Below are 15597 nucleotides of genomic sequence, written 5' to 3' on the forward strand. Positions count from 1 at the left end.
ATACGCCAAATGTTTGGCACCGGCTCAGAAGCTGAGTCGGTGCCATCATCGTCGGATCTCAGCTGTATCTTACAGCTGACATCCGACTGTAACGGCGGGGACCAAAATTAGCTTCGATCCCCGCCATTAACCCATTAAGTGCAGAACTCAAATGCGATCGTTGCACTTAAAGAGGCTCTGTCACCAGATTTTCAAACCCCTATCTCCTATTGCAGCAGATCGGCGCTGCAATGTAGATAACAGTAACGTGTTTTTTTTTTTCAGAAAACGAGCATTTTTGGCCAAGTTATGACCATTTTTATATTTATGCAAATGAGCCTTTCTTATGTACAACTGGGCGTGTTTAAAGTTATGTCCAACTGGGCGTGTATTGTGTTTGTTACATCTGGGCGTTTTTACTTGTTTTACTAGCTGGGCGTTGTGAATGGAAGTGTATGATGCTGACGAATCAGCATCATCCACTTCTCTTCATTACCACCCAGCTTCTGGCAGTTCACAGACACACAGCGCGTCCTCACTCATCCGATGCAATGAAGTTCCTGTGGGAGGAAGTGAGTGACATCACAGCGTGATCTCGCGAGGACACGCTGTGTGTCTGTGCACTGCCAGAAGCTGGGTGGTAACGAAGAGAAGTGGATGATGCTGATTCGTCAGCATCATACACTTCCATTCACAACGCCCAGCTAGTAAAACAAGTAAAAACGCCCAGATGTAACGAACACAATACACGCCCAGTTGGACATAACTTTAAACACGCCCAATTGTACATAAGAAAGGCTCATTTGCATAAATATAAAAATGGTCATAACTTGGCCAAAAATGCTCGTTTTTGAAAAAAAAAAACCTTTACTGTTATCTACATTGCAGCGCCGATCTGCTGCAATAGGAGATAGGGGTTTGAAAATCTGGTGAAAGAGCCTCTTTAAGGTGTTTGCAGCTCATTGGAACCCCAGCAATGAAATTGCCGGGGTTCCGGTGGATACAATGGCAACCGGAGGCCTAATATTGGCCTCCCGGTCTGCCTAGCACGGAAACCGGTCAAGATCCGCCCGGCGGAGGAGCCTGAACGGCTTCCGTAGCCGCCGGCAAGATGGAGCCGGGTCAAGAGCTGATCCAGCGTCATCAGCGGTGGAAGTCAGCTGTATGTTACAGCTGACATCCACCTGTAACGGCAGGAACCGGAGCTAGCTCCGATCCCTGCCATTAACTCCTTCGATGCAGCAATCGAAAGCGATTGCTGCATCGTAGCGGTTACTAGCAGATCGCCAGTCCTGACAGGCAATCAGGACTGGCGACTGCTGCTATGGCAACAGGAGACACAATGGTCTCCTGCTCTGCCATTAGAGAAGCCGATTAGGGGCATAAGAAAGGACGCCATATATAAGTGCGACACCGGCCTATGCAGAAAGGATTGCTTCACAGCGTAACACACATCTATGGATAATTTATTGTTTTTTTACCCCATTATTATACCACCTGACTATGCCCCTGATGTACTCTGCCCAGCTTACATATGCCCCCACATTATAAACGGTAACACCAGCAGTACTCAAACAAATCTACTACCAAGCAAAATCCGCTCTCCAAAAGCCAAATGGCGCTCCCTCCGCTCTGAACCCTACAGTGTGCCCTAACAGCAGTTTCCTTCCACATATATGGCATCGCCATACCTGGGAGAACCCTTTTAACACTTTTTGGGGTGTGTGTCTCCAGTGTCATAAGCTGGGCATGACATATTTGCCACTGAAATGGCATATCTAGGGAAAAATATACATTTTTAATTTGCACCATCCGCAGCACATTCATTTATGGAAAAGACCTGTGGGGTGAAAATGCTCACTACACCCCTTAATAAATGCCTTGAGGGGTGCAGTTTCCAAATGGGGTCACTTCTCAGGGGTTTCTTTTTATTATTTCACATCAGAGCCTCTGCAATTGTGAACCAATACTTTGTAAATCGACAAATTAGGCCTCAATTTCGCATGGTACTCTCTCACTCCTGAGCCCTGTCGTATGTCCAGGCAAAAGATTAGGGCCACATGTAGGGTGTTTCTAAAACCGGGAAACACCGCATAATAATTAGAGGGCTGTCTTGTTATGGTGGCACAAGCCGGGCACCACATATTGGCATATCTATGGAAAATATCCCATTTTCACTCTGCAACATGGAGTGCACACTAATTTCTACAAAACAGCTGCAGGGTTAACATGCTTACTCTACATCACTAGGTAAATGCATTGAGGGGTGTAGTTTCCAAAATGGGGTCACTTCTGGGGGGTTTCCACTATTTTGATCCCACAGGCGCCCAGGAACCAATCCAGCAAAATCTGTACTCCAAATGGCGCTCCTTCCCTTCTGAGCCCTGCCGTGTGCCCAAATAGCAGTTTCTGACCACATATGGGGTATTGCTGTACTCGGGAGAAATTGCTTTACAAATGTTGGGTTCTTTTTTTTCCTTTATTTGTTGAGAAAATGAAAAATTTTGCGCTAAAGCAACGTTTTATTTTCACTGCCCAATTCTAATAAATTCTATGAAACATCTATGGGGTCTAAATGCTTACTACACCCCTAGATGAATTCCTCAAGGATTGTAGTTTCCTAAATGGAATAACATTTTGGGAATTTTCATTGTTTTGTCCCCTCAGGGGCTTTGCAAACGTGACATGGCCTCCGCAAACCATTCCTGCTAAATGTGATCTCCAAAAGCCAAATAGTGCTCTTTCACTTCTAAGCCCCGCCGTGTGTCCAAACAGCCGTTTATGACCACATGTGGGGTATTGTTTTACTCAGGAGAAATTGCTTTACAAATTTGGTGGTGCTTTTTCTCCTTTAGTCCTTGTGGAAATAAGAAAAAAAAATGCTAAACCTAAATTTTCTTTGAAAAAATATAGATATTAATTTTCACGGCCTAATTCCAATAATTTTTGTAAAAAACTTGTGCGGTCAAAATGCTCACTATGCCCCTAGATAATTTCCTCAATGGGTGTAGTTTCCAAAATGGGGTCACTTGTGGGGGGTTTCCACTGTTTTGTCCCCTCAGGGGCTTTGTAAATGTGACATGGCCTCCGCAAACCATTCCTGCTAAATGTGAACTCCAAAAACCAAATGGTGTTCCATGCCTTCTAAGCCCTGCCGTGTGTCCAAACAGCCGTTTATTACCACATGTGGGGTATTATTTTACTCAGGAGAAATTGCTTTACAAATTTGGTGGTGCTTTTTCTCCTTTAGTCCTTGTAGAAATGAGAAAAAAAAATGCTAAACCTACATTTTCTTTGAAAAAATGTAGATATTAATTTTCACGGCCTAATTCCAATAATTTCTGTAAAAAACCTGTGCTGTCAAAATGCTCACTACACCTCTAGATAATTTCCTTGAGGTGTGTAGTTTCCCAAATGGGGTCACTTTTGGGGGATTTCCACTTATTTGGCACCGCAAGAGCCCTTCAAACCTGACATGGTGCCTAAAATATATTGTAATAAAAATAAGGCCCCAAAATCCACTAGGTGCTCCTTTGCTTAGGAGGCCGCTGCTTCAGTCCACGCTAGGGCCACATGTGGGATATTTCCTAAAACTGCAGAACCTGGGCAATAAATATTGAGTTGCATTTCTCTGGTAAAACTTTCTGTGTTATAAAGAAAATTGGATTAAAAATTTATTTCTGCAAAAAAATACGAAATTTGTAAATTTCACCTCTACTTTGCTTTAATTCCTGTGAAAAGTCTAAAGGGTTAAGAAATTTTCTAAATGCTGTTTTGAATACTTTGAGGGGTGAAGTTTTTAAAATGGGGTGACTTTTTGGGGGTTTCTAATATATAAGGACCTCAAAGCCACTTCACCACTGAACTGGCCCCTGTAAAAATAGCCTTTTGAAATTTTCTTGAAAATGTCAGAAATTGCTGCTAAAGTTCAAAGCCTTGTAACATCCTAGAAAAATAAAAGGATGTTCAAAAAACGATGGCAATCTAATGTAGACATATGGGGGATGTTAATTAGCAACAATTTTGTGTGTTATAACTGCCTGTCTTACAAGCAGATACATTTAAGTTGAGAAAAATGCTAATTTTTTAAATTTTTCGCTACATTTTGGGGTTTTTCACAATAATATACTGAACATATCAAGCAAATTTTGCCAGTATCATAAAGTCCAATGTGTCACGAGAAAACAATCTCAGAATCGCTTGGATAGGTAAAAGCATTCCGGAGTTATTACCACATAAAGTGAAACATGTCAGATTTGAAAAATGAGGCTCGGTCAGGAAGGTCAAAAGTGGCTAAAGAGGGAAGGGGTTAATTGGGTAATGTACAGTACTCTTTACCCAAGTCAGTGTTTTCAAACCAGTCTGCTCAAAGATGTTTTGAAGAGCAGTCAACAAATCTCAGCCAGAATATAGTGCTTAGCAAGAATTATAGGCCCTCCACCAAGTTTTTCCAAGTTAGGAATGGAAATAAGGGTTCCCCAAGATTATAAATATTTTTAGGGGTAACGCATGGTAATATCGTTGGGAATTACTGATCTAGATACCATGGTAGTATACACCGTTCAGCCATAACATTAAAACCACCACTAATATTGTGTAGCACCACCTCATGTCTGTAAAACATCTCTGACATGTTGAGGCATAGACTCCAAAAGACCTCTGGAGGTGTCCAGTGGTATCGGGCACAAAGACGTTTTCAGCAGACCCTTTAACTCAATAAGTACCGAGGTGGGGCCTCCATGGATCGAAAATGTTTTTCCAGCACATCCCACAAATGCTCAATCGAATTGGGATCTGGGGAATTTGGAGGCCGTCAAGTTCCTCAAACCATTGCTGAACAATTTTTTGCAGTGAAGCGGGGTGCATTCTTCTTCTTAAAGAGGCCACTGCCATTAGGTAATACCGTTACCATGAAAGCGTGTGCTTGGTCTGCAACAATGTTTAGGTAGGTGGTACGTGTCAAAGCAACAACCACATGAAAGCCGGGACCAAAGTTTCAGAGGAGAAAATAGCCCAGAGCAGCAAACTGCTTTCATTGGCTTGCCTTCTTCTCATAGTGCATACTGGTGCCATCTGATCCCCAGGTAAGTGACACACAAGCACCTGGACATCCACATAATGTGAAGAAAGGATGATTAATCAGACCAGGCCACCATTTTTTTAATAACTCCATGGTCCCGCTCTGATGCTCACATGACCAATGTAGGTGCTTTTGGTGGGGGACAGGCATTAGTAATGGTGTTAGTAATATTAGAACAGCAATCAAACAGTTGGACTTTCAAGTCCCCTAGTGGGACTAAAGATAAAGTGTAAAAAATGGAAAAAAAAATTACAAAATAAAATAAAAGTTTCAAGTAATAAAATCGCCCTTTTTCACTTATCAAGTCCTTTATTATTGAAAAAAAATAGTAAACCATACATACTTGGTATCGCCACATCCGTAACGGCCTGAACTATAAAAATATTATGTTATTTATCCCACGTGGTGAACGCTGTAAAAAAAACAAAACTATAAAACCATGTCAGAATTGCTGCTTTTTTGGTAATTTTGGCTTACAAAAATTGGAATAAAAAGTGATCCAAAAGTTGCATGTATCAAAAAATGGTACCTATAAAAACTATAGCTTGACTCTCAAAAAAACAAGCCCTCATACAGTTCCATCGACAAAAAATTAAAAAGTTATGGCTCTCAGAACATGGCGACACAAGCAATTTTATTGTGAAAAAAGTTGTAAAACATCAAAAAGTGCAATAAATATGGTATCGCCGGAATCGTACTGACCCACTGTATAAAGGAAAATAAAACAACTATGCCAGAATTGCTGTTATTTGGTCATGCAGCCTACCAAAAAAAAGGATAAAAAGGTGATCAAAAAGTCGCATGTACCCCAAAATCGTACCAATAAAAACTACAGCTCGCCCCAGAAAAAACCAGCCCTCATACCACTACGTCTATGAAAAAATAAAATAAGTTAAAGCTCCCATAAGTCAGGAAAGAAAAATATGCAGTTGTGGAGGCCCAAGGGGAACATTTCTTCTGTTTCAAGATGCGATTTATGAAGGCCCTAAAATTAGGGAACCAGGAAGGGGAGGGTACAAACATATGTGCTGGAAGCGAGGGTGCAAAGGTGCAGAGTGTGTAATGAAAGGGGGATAAGAAATAACCATTTATCAGTGCGACACCAGTCTGTGCATAAAGGATTGCTTCACAGCGTAACACAGATCTATGGATTATTTTATTGTTTTTCTTACCCCATTATTATACCACCTGACTATGCCCCTGATGTATTCTGCCCGGCTTAAATATGCCCCCGCGTTATAAACTGAAATAAAAGTTAAACTCCAAACAAACCTACTATCAACCAAAATCCGTGCTTCAAAATCCAAATGGCACTCCCTCCCTCCTGGGCCCTAAAGTGTGCCCAAACAGCAGTTTACTTCCACATATATGGCATCACCAAACCAGGGAGAACCCTTTTAATAATTGTAACAATTTTTGGGGTGTGTGACTCCAGTGGCACAAGCTGGGCATGACATATTTGCCACTGAATTGGCACATCTAGGGAAAGATTTCAATTTTTTTCTTTCCACCATCCACAGCGCAATAATTTATGGAAAAGACCTCTGGGTGAAAATGCTCACTACACCCCTTAAAAAATGCCTTGAGGGGTGTAGTTTACAAAATGGGGTCTTTCTATGAAAGTAACCGAAGGGTTAAAATGTAGCTAAATGTTCGACAAACTTCTAACATGTCATAGAGACATGTCAGAAGTTTGGATAGGTGGGGGTCCGAGCACCGAGACCTCCACTAATCGCTAGAATGAAGCAGCTGAAGTGCTCCTGTGAGCGCTCAGCTGCTTCGTGTCTGTTCGGCTTTTTCCGCAAGTAAATGTATCAGTGTACGGACTCAATACAAAGTCTATGAGCCCATACTCTGATACATTTATTTCCGGAAAAAGCCGAACAGAAACGAAGCAGCTGAGTGGTCACACAAGCACTTGAGCTGCTTCTTTCTAGCAATTGGTGGGGGTTTCAGTGCTCGGACCCCCACCAATCCAAATTTCTGACATGTCACTATGACATGTCAGGAGTTTTTGGAATGTTTAGCTACACCTTAAGTTGTTTATCCTGTATAATCAAGCTATGAGAATGAGATAAAGAGTTAATGATTATTTATTAGTGATTTTTTCAAAAGGAGAGGGCACAGACCGTGTCTTTATCTAACATGTATGTATGTACCATAAGTGATCTTAAACCTAATTGGTTAAACTACCACTGAAATGAAGCTATAATTGCAATCGTGTTTGTCTGCTATTGGCTTCTGTATGTTATTACTCTTTGGCATCTTGTTCTGTATAAATAGACCAAAGGGAGCGTGGTTCTACAAAGAATGAGCTACTGAAGCACTTGTCTTTGTCTTCTCTCTGATGCATCAATATTCTTATTTGGACTCCAAGGCTGGATTCTTAGGCTATGTTCACACGGAGTATTTTGGGGGAGGAATATCTGCCTCAAAATTCCGTTTGGAACTTTGAGGCAGATTTTCCTCTCCCTGCACGCCGATTTTCGCGCTGTTTTTCGCCCGCAGCCATTGAGCGCCGCGGGCATAAAACAGCGCGAAATACGCTTTCTCTGCCTCCCATTGAAGTCAATGGGAGGTCAGAGGCGGAAGCGCCCGAAGATAGGGCATGTCGCTTCTTTTTCCCGCGAGGCAGTTTTACTGCCCGCGGGAAAAAGACGCCGACGCCTCCCATTGAAATCAATGGGAGGCGTTCTCGGGCCGTTTTTGCCGAGTTTTGCGACGCGGTTTCCGCGTCAAAAAACTCGTCAAAATACCCCGTGTGAACATAGCCTTAGAGTACATTTAACTTTCCCAAACCCAGGCTACTCTGACTCTTCTCAGGGGTTTCTTTAATTATTTCACATCAGAGACTCTGCAATTGTGAACCAATACTTTGTAAGTAGCCAAATTAGGCCTCAATTTTACATGGTACTCTTTCACTCCTGAGCCCTGTTGATCGTCCAGGCAAAAGATTAGGGCCACATGTAGGGTGTTTCTAAAACCGGGAAACCCAGCATAATAATTAGAGAGCTGTCTTTTCATGGTGGCACAAGTTGGGCACCACATATTGGCATATCTATGGAAATATTGCCATTTTCACTCTGCAACATCAAGTGTACACTAATTTCTGGAATACACATGGGGTTTCCACTGTTTTGGTTCCCACAGAGGCTTTGCAAATGTGACATGGTGCCAAGAAACCAATCCAGCAAAATCTGTGCTCCAAAAGCCAAATGCGCTCCTTCTGAGCTCTGCCGTATGTCCAAACAGCAGTTTATGACCACATATGAGATATATCCGTACTCCAGAGATGTTGCTTTACAAATGTTGGTGTTCTTTTTTTCCTTTATTTGTTGAGTAAATGAAAAATGTTGAGCTAAGCTAAAGCTACATCTTATTGAAAAAAAAATTTTTTTTATTTTCACAGCCCAATTCTAATAAAAATCTATGGAACACCTGTGGTGTCAAAATGCTCATTGCATCCCTAGATGAATTCCTCAAGGGGTGTAGTTTCCTAAATGGAGTCACTTTTGGGGTGTTTCCACTGTACTGGTTCCTCAGGGGTTTTGCAAATCCGACATAGTGCCGAGAAACCAATCCAGCAAAATCTGCGCTCAAATTCCAAATGGCGCGCCTTCCCTTCTAAGCCCTGCCATGTGACCAAACAGCAGTTTATGACCACATATAGGATATTTACATACTCTGGAGAAGTTGCTTTACAAATGTTGGGCTTTTTCTTCTTTATTCCTTGTGGAAATAGATTTTTTTTTTTGTTAACACGACATCTTATTGGAAAAAATGAAACATTTTTATTTTCACGTCCAAATTCTAATAAAATCTATGAAACACCTGTGGGGTCATAATGCTCACTACACCCCTAGATGAATTCCTTGTGGGGTGTAGTTTCCAAAATGGGGTCTTTTTTTGGGGTGTTTCCTTTGTTTTGGCATCACAAGACCTCTTCAATCCTGACATGGTGTCTAAAATATAATATAATAAAAAGAAGGCCCCAAAATCCTCTAGGTGCTTTTTTGCTTCTGAAGCCTTTGCTTCAGTCCATTAGCCCACTAGGGCAACGTGCGGGATATTTCTAAAAACTGCACAATATGGACAATAAATATTTAATTGTGCTTCTCTGGTAAAACCTTCTTTGTTACAGAATTTTTTTCATGGAAAATGAATTTATGCAAAACAAAAAAAAGAATGACATTTGTAAATTTCACCTCTACTTTGCTTTAATTCTTTAACGGGTTAAGAAATGTTCTAAATGCTATTTTGAATACTTTGGGTGGTGCAAATGGGGTGATTTATGGAGGTTTGTATTGTATGGGCCTCTCAAAGCCACTTTGGAACTGAAATGGTGCCTGAAAAAAACAGCCTCTTGAAATTTTCTTGAAAATGTGAGAAATTTCTGCTAATGTTCTAAGCCTAGAAAAAGAAAAGGATGCTTAAAAATTTATGCCAATCTAGACATATGGGAAATGTTAATTAGCAACTATTTTGTGTGGTATAACTATTTGTCTTACAAGCAAAAACATTTCAATTGATAACAATGCTAATTTTATTACTACATAAAGTGAAACATGTCAGATTTGAAAAATAAGGCTCTGTAAGCATGGTCAAAAGTGGCTGCAGTGGGAAGGGGTTAACAGCGGTGTCTAGACATAACTGCTTCATATACAGGGGTAACGTCCATGAGGCAGAGTAGAAACGGATAGTTGTTTTTTTTACCAACTCCATATTAACCCCTTAACCCATCAGTGACGTACTATTCTGTCATGGAAACCATCCCGTTCGCGCTCCATGATGGAATAGTAGGCCACAGGAGGAACTGCCATTTCAGCCATCTTCTCGACACATACAGGAGCTGTGACAGCTGCTGTCTCATACAGCAGTTGCCCCCGCTGATTAACCCCTTATAAGCCGCGATCAATAGCGATCGCGGCTTTTTAGGGGTTAAGCTACCATCTTCGGCCTGCTACACGATAGCAGCCGGCGATGGTGGCTATGGCAACCGGACACCTAACAATGGCGTCCAGCTATGCCATCTACGGAAGCCTAGTAGGTCCTGACTAGTGAGTAGATGACAGCTCCAATACACTGCACTACGCATGTAGTGCAGTGTATTAGAATTGCCTTCAGGGCCTCCTGCCCTCAAGTCCCCGAGTGGGACAAAGTAATAAAGTAAAAAAAAGTTGTGTAAAAATAAGAAAATAATAGTTTAAAAAGTAATAAAATTAAAAATCCCCCATTTTCCCTTATCAGTCTTTTATTATTAATAAAACGATATAAATAAACAAATAAACTGTACATAATTGGTATCGCCACGTCCGTAACGGCCTGAACTACAAAATTATTTTGATATTTATATTAACGTTATAAAAGAAAATAATAATAAACCGTACCAGAATCACAATTGTTTGGTCACTTCATCTCCCAAAAAATGGAATAAAAAGATATCAAAATGTCGCATGTACCTAAAAATGGTACTGATTGAAACTAAAGTTCGTTACGCAAAAAACAAGTCCTCGCATGGCTTTCTTGATGGAAAAATAAAAATGTTATGGCTCTTAGAATAAGGCAACACAAAAAGTAAATGATTTTTTACGAAAAGTATTTTATTGTGCAAACGCCATAAGACATAAAAAAAACTATAAACATATGGTATCGCTGTAATCATATCGCCCCACAGAATAAAGTGAATATGTCATTTATAGCGCACGGTGCATGCTGTAAAAAAAATAGAATAAAAAACAATAGTAGAATTGCTGTTTTTTAGTCACCACGCCACTTAAAAATAGAATACAAACTGATCAAAAAGCTGCATGCACCCCATGAAAACTACAATGAATTCCTCAAGGTCTCTAGTTTCTAAAATAGGGTCACTTTTGGTGGGTTTCCACTGTTTTTTCACCACAAGACCTCTTCAAACAGGACATGGTGCCTAATAAAAAGGAGGCCTCAAAATCCACTAGGTGCTCCTTTGCTTCGGAGACCGGTGCTTCAGTCCATTACCAGATTAGGGCCACATGTGGGATATTTCTCAAAACTGCAGAATCTGGGCAATAAATATTCAGTTACGTTTCTCTGGTAAAACCTTCTGTGTTACAGAAAAAAATTGTATAAAAAGGATTTTCTGACAAAAAAATAAATAAATGTAAATTTCACCTCTACTTTGCTCTAAATTTCTAAATTCCTGTGAAACACCTAAAGGGTTAATAAACGTTCTATATGCTGTTGTGAATACTTTGAGGGGTCTAGTTTCTAAAATGGGGTGTTTGATAAGCGTTTCTAATATATAGACCCCTCAAAGCAACCTGTACGAGGTACCTGACGAGACTCCGAAACCAGACTGCATCCTGGACTACAATAGGTACATGGGAGGGGTAGACTTGTCAGATCAAGTCCTGAAGCCCTACAGCGCCATGCGGTGTGGTATAAGAAGCTGGCCGTGCACATTATGCAGATGGCATTGTACAATGTGTACGTGCTACATCAATGTACAGGCCAGACTGGAACTTTCCTGGAATTTCAAGAGGTGGTTATCAATAAACAAATTTTTAGGGACCAAGAAGGGGGGGCACCCAGTACTTCTGTAAGCGAGGCCACACGCATCGTACCAGGGCAACACTTTCCAGGAGAAGTTCCCCAAACTAGTAAGAAGGGAAAAAGTCAAGAGAGGTGTAAAGTCTGATGTAAGAGGGGATAAGGAAGGACACAATATATCAATGTGACACGTGTCCCGAAAAACTAGGTCTCTGTATGAAAGAGTGTTTTAAAATGTATCATACATCCCTTGATTTTTAATCTAAACCAGTTTTACTTACCCTGATGCACGCCACACTGCTTATCTCCCCTCGTCTTTCCCTTCTGAGCCCTGCTGTGTGCCCAGGCAGCTGTTAACAGCCACATTGACGGTATTGCCTTTACAGGAGAACCCACATTACAGTTAATGGGGTGTATGTCTCCGGTCAAAATGCTCACTACACCTCTAGATGAATGCCTTAAGGGGTGTCGTTTTTGAAACTGGGTCACTTCTCGGGGGTTTCAACTGTACTTGTACCTCAGGGGCTTCTGCATACATGACTTCACACCAGAAAATCCCCAGTAGGCCAAATGGTGGTCCTTTCCTTCTGAGCCCTCCCAAGGGCCCAAACGGCAGTTCATCACCACAAACGGGGTATTGCCACACTCAGGATAAATTGGGCAACAAAATGGGGTATTTTATTTCTTGTGAAAATAATAAATTTTGAGCCAAAACGACATATTATTGGAAAAAATTATTATTTTTTTAATTCCCAAAAAAACTATGGGGTCTAAATGGTCACAACACCCATAAATGAATTCATTGAGGGGTGTAGTTTCCAAAATGGGGTCACTTCTGGTGGGTTTCCAATGCTTTGATACCTCCAGGGCTCTGCAAATGCGACATGGCACCCGAAAACCAATCCAGCAAAATCTGGACTCCAAAGAACAAATAGCTCCTTTCCTTCTGAGCCCTCCCATGGGTCAAAACGGAGGTTTATCACTACAAATGGGGTATTGCCGCACTCAGGACAAATTGGGCAACAAAATGGAGTATTTTGTTCCCTGTGAATACCATATGTCTACTTTATGTTGGCATTGTTTTTTTAAAGTCCTTTTATTTTTCTAGGACTTTAGCAGCAATTTCTCACATTTTCAACAAAATTTTTTCAGAGACCAGTTCAGTTCTAAAGTGGCTTTGAGGGCCTTACATATTAGAAAGTCTCCATAAATCACCCCATTTTAAAAACTGCACCCTCAAAGTATTCAAAACAGCATTCAGAAAGTTTCTTAACCGCCAAGGCGTTTCACAGGAATTAAAGCAAAATAGAGGTGAAATTTGTAATTTTCAATTTTTTTGCCAAAATTCATTTGTAATACATTTTTTTCTGTAACACAGAAGGTTTTACCAAAGAAACACAACACAATATTTATTTTCCAGATTCTGCAGTTTTTAGAAATATCCCACATGTGGCCCTAGTGTGCTAATGGACTGAAACAAAGGAGCACCGAGTGAATATCGAGGCCCACTTTTTTTTTTTTGAATATATTTTAGGCACCATGTCCGGTTTGAAGAGGTCTTGTGGTGCCAAAACAATGGAAACTCCTCAAAAATGACCCCACTTTGGAAACTACACCCCTATAATTAGTATTTTGACCCCGCAGGTTTTTTTCTAAAATTATTGGAATTAGTCTGTAAGTCTGGAATGAAGGAGAAAAAGCACCCCAACACCTGTAAAGCAATTTCTCCAAATTATGACAATACCCCTTATGTGGTAATAAACTGCTGTACTGACCCACGGCAGGACTCAGAAGAGAATAAGAACCATTTGGAATTTGGAGTGCAGATTTTGCTGCAATAGTTTTCAGTGCCATGTCGTGTTTTTGACCCCACAGGGTTTTTTTAGCAGAATTTATTGGAATTAGGCCATGAAATTGCAAATCTACATTTTTCTAATAAAATGTAGATTTAGCTCAGATTTTTTTCACTTTCACAATAGATAAAGGAGTAAATGCACCCCAACATTTGTAAAGCAAACTCTTCTGAGCACAGCAATATCCCATGTGTGGTAATAAACTGCTGTTTGGACACACGGCAGGGCTTAGTAGAGAAGGATCACCATTTGACTTTTGGAGCTCAAGTTTTGCTGAAATGGTTTGCGGTGCCATGTCACATTTGCAAAGCCCCAGAGGGGTCAAAACAGTGCTAACCCTGCAAAAGTGACCCCATTTGGGAAATTACACCCCTCAAGGAATTTAGCTAGCGGTATAGTGAGCATTTTGACCCTACTGTTTGTTGCTGAATTTATTGGGATTAGGCAGTGAAAATGAAAATCTAAATTTTTTCCACTAAAATGTTGATTTTATTTTTCATTTTCTTAACCCCTTCCCGCTCCTTGACGTACTATTACGTCATGGCAGCTGTATCGTTCGCGCTCCATGCCGTAATAGTACGTCTCGGGAGTAACGGCCGTTTCGGCCGTCCTCCCGACACATACAGGAGCTGTGACACTGCTGTCTTGTTCAGCAGCTGTCACAGCTCCTACAGCGGGGACCGATCGCTGTGTCCCCGCTGATTAACCCCTTAAAAGCCGCGTTCTATAGAGATCGCGGCTTTTTAGGGGTTAAGCTGCCATCGCCGGCCTGCTACGCGATAGCGGCCGGCGATGGTGACTATGGCAACCGGACACCAAACAATGGCGTCCGGCTATGCCATAGACGGAAGCCTAGTGGGTCCTGACAACGTCAGGACCCACTATGCTTGCTGTCAGTGAGTAGCTGACAGTTCTAATACACTGCACTACGCATGTAGTGCAGTGTATTAGAATAGCGATCAGAGCCTCCTGCCCTCATGTCCCCTAGTGGGACAAAGTAATAAAGTAAAAAAAAAGTTACAAAAAGATGTGTAAAAATAAGAAAATAAAAGTTTTAAAAGTAATAAAAGTAAAAGTCCCACTTTTTCCCTTATCAGTCCTTTATTATTAATAAAAATATATAAACAAACAAATAAACTATACATAATTGGTATCGCCGCGTCCGTAACGGCCTGAACTACAAAATTATTTTGTTATTTATCCCGCACGGTGAACGCCGTAAAAAAAAATATTAATAAACCGTACCACAATCACAATTGTTTGGTCACTTCACCTCCCAAAAAATGGAATAAAAAGAGATCAAAAAGTCGCATGTACCTAAAAATGGTACTGATGGAAAATACAGTTCGTTACGCAAAAAATAAGTCCTCGCACGGCTTTATTGATTGAAAAATAAAAACGTTCTGGCTCTTAGAATAAGGAAACTCAAAAGTGAATGATTGTTTACAAAACGTATTTTATTGTGCAAACGCCATAAGACATAAAAAAAACCTATAAACATCTGGTATCGCCGTGATCGTATCGCCCCGCAGAATAAAGTTAATATATCATTTATAGCGCACGGTGAACGCTGTAAAAAAAAAAGTATACAAAAACAATAGTAGAATTGCTGTTTATTAGTCACCACGCCACCTAAAAATGGAATAAAAACTGATCAAAAAGCCGCATGCACCCCAAGAAAACTACAATGGATTCCTCAAGGGGTCTAGTTTCCAAATTGGGGTCACTTTTGGGGGGTTTCCAATGTTTTGGCACCACAAGACCTCTTCAAACCGGACATGGTGCCTAATAAAAAAGAGGGCTCAAAATCCGCTAGGTGCTCCTTTGCTTCGGAGGCCGGTGCTTCAGTCCATTACCGCCTGAGGGCAACATGTGGGATATTTCTCTAAACTGCAGAATCTGGGCAATAAGTATTAATTTGTGTTTCTCTGATAAATCCTTTTGTGTTATAAAAAAAATGGTATAAAAAGAGTAAATTTCACCTCTACTTTGCTCTAAATTTCTGTGAAACACCTAAAGGGTTCATAAACTTTCTAAATGCTGTTGTGAATACTTTGAGGGGTCTAGTTTCTAAAATGGGGTGTTTGATAGGGGTTTCTAATATATGGGCCCCTCAAAGCAACTTCAGAAATGAACTGGAACCTAAAAAAATAAATA

The 15597-nt window shown here is 40.8% G+C and overlaps 1 protein-coding gene across 1 annotated transcript in view; it reads right to left on the reverse strand.

The window, feature by feature from the left end:
• Positions 1-15597, reverse strand: part of ADCY2 (adenylate cyclase 2) — an 831331-nt gene that overhangs the window by 368829 nt on the left and 446905 nt on the right. The gene's annotated exons all lie outside the window — the stretch shown is intronic.

Source organism: Rhinoderma darwinii, chromosome 5, assembly GCF_050947455.1.
Source record: "Rhinoderma darwinii isolate aRhiDar2 chromosome 5, aRhiDar2.hap1, whole genome shotgun sequence".
Taxonomy (NCBI): Eukaryota; Metazoa; Chordata; class Amphibia; order Anura; family Rhinodermatidae; genus Rhinoderma; species Rhinoderma darwinii.